At 34.2% G+C, this 1,800-nt stretch overlaps 1 pseudogene; it reads left to right on the top strand.

Annotated features, from left to right (window-relative positions):
* The first annotated feature begins 921 nt into the window (after window positions 1–921).
* LOC102479190 (40S ribosomal protein SA-like) overlaps window positions 922–1,800 on the top strand; it is a 1,525-nt pseudogene continuing 646 nt past the window's right edge.

Raw genomic sequence — 1,800 nt, 5'->3', positions numbered from 1 at the left:
TTTCTCGCTTTCTGTCTCTATGTCTCTCTCTGTCTGTCTGGTGAGCGCACGTGCCCTACAGTGAAAACCTCTCCCAAAAAAAAAAATTAGTTTTTACACTTTTTAAATATCTCTTTAATGACTGTATTCCTTTACAATACACCAGATGTTTTTCCCAATATGAATGCAATGCGTATCAATCAAGTCAAAGATATTAATACATATATTATCATCAATAGATAACTTTCCATTCATGTGTCTATTAAATGATTTTTATGCAATTAAAATAAACTGGATCATGTAGCTGGTTGTATAAAAAGACTTTTTCTAGGTTTCTTTGTCCAAAGGCACTGTCTATTACCATGAAGAAATGAAATTATTTTTGTTTTGTCTTATTTTGTTTTGTTTTTGTTTTGTTTTTGCAGGGAGAGATGGAAGGATTATGAGTGAATTATAGGACTCATTACCTCTTCTGATTTTATAATTTTCTTTTGTTTCTGTAGGTTCCTAAATTGTTCCTCTTTTCTCTTTCCCATGGTCACCAAATCTCCAAAGATATTCCCCATGCTGTTTCTCCTTCTCCACTAGATGAAATATCTTCCTAAACTGGCCAGATTGGCTCCCCCAGAAACTCAACTTATTTCCTTTTAATTCTTCAGTAGTCAGCACTGTGATCTATCAAGTCTTAGACATCCTCTTAAAGCCTCTAATGGAAGTGGATTTTCCCTCTTGTGATTATTTTCCGTTTCTATCAGCCCTCCTATTTTCCTTCTCTCTTCTGAGTTCCTTCCACTGTATTTGGGTATTTCTCTATTTAGAAGTAATTTGAAATTTGCAGTGGTCTTGGTCTCTTAGCTGCACTACGGTTTTATTTGCTTCCCTTGTTGATCTATATTTTTCTTTGGAGCTGTGTAAGTGGGTTTGGATTTAGGTAGACGCATTATGCAATATGAGAATCTAGAGCCCAAAGTAGCACTTTCTACTGCTAATGCATTAACTATGATAAATGAAGGTAAAGTGTAAATGAAAGTCCTTGCAATCTACTTTCATCTTCTTAGGCAAAAAATTATTTTTCCCACTAAAATTGTGTGTGTATATATATATATATATATATATATATACACACACACACACACACACACACATATATACACACACACATATATATATATACACACGTATATATACATATATATAGTGTATATATATATACTTATTTTTATACATTCAATCACTGTATATAATTGCAGCATGAAAAATGAACTTTCCCATCATGAATCCACAGTCCAGTTAAAGATGGCAGAAAATGTTTTAACACAGACAAAGAAAACAAGATACAAGGCAATACATTACCTACAGAAATTGTAAATGCTATAGCAATTTGCAATAAAAGTAAAGATCAGTAAAAGTGTGCACATACTATTTTAATATTTTCATATACTAAATAAGGTTTTTCTCCACAAATGAGAGAAGCCTCACAATGAGGATAGGAATATACTTTCACTTTGATGAAGAAATATGATTTGTCTGTTCCTCACTATCCACACAAAGGTCCGTACGGCATTATTCAGGATTCTTATTGCGACTTAAAGGAAAACTTTCACAATGTCTGGATCCCTTTGTGACCTGCAAATGAAGGAGGAGGATGTCCTCAAATGCCTTGCAGTAGGAACCCACTTAGGTGGCACCAACCTTGACTTCCAAATGAAACAGTACATCTGCAAAAATGAAAGTGATGGCATCTACATCATAAATCTGAAGAGGATCTGGTAGAAGCTTCTGCTGGCAACTCATGCCATTGTTGCCACTGAAATTCCTGCT

Source organism: Tupaia chinensis, unplaced genomic scaffold, assembly GCF_000334495.1.
Source record: "Tupaia chinensis unplaced genomic scaffold, TupChi_1.0 Scaffold147433_1, whole genome shotgun sequence".
Lineage (NCBI taxonomy): Eukaryota > Metazoa > Chordata > Mammalia > Scandentia > Tupaiidae > Tupaia > Tupaia belangeri.
This window is presented reverse-complemented; position numbering and strand designations above follow the sequence as displayed.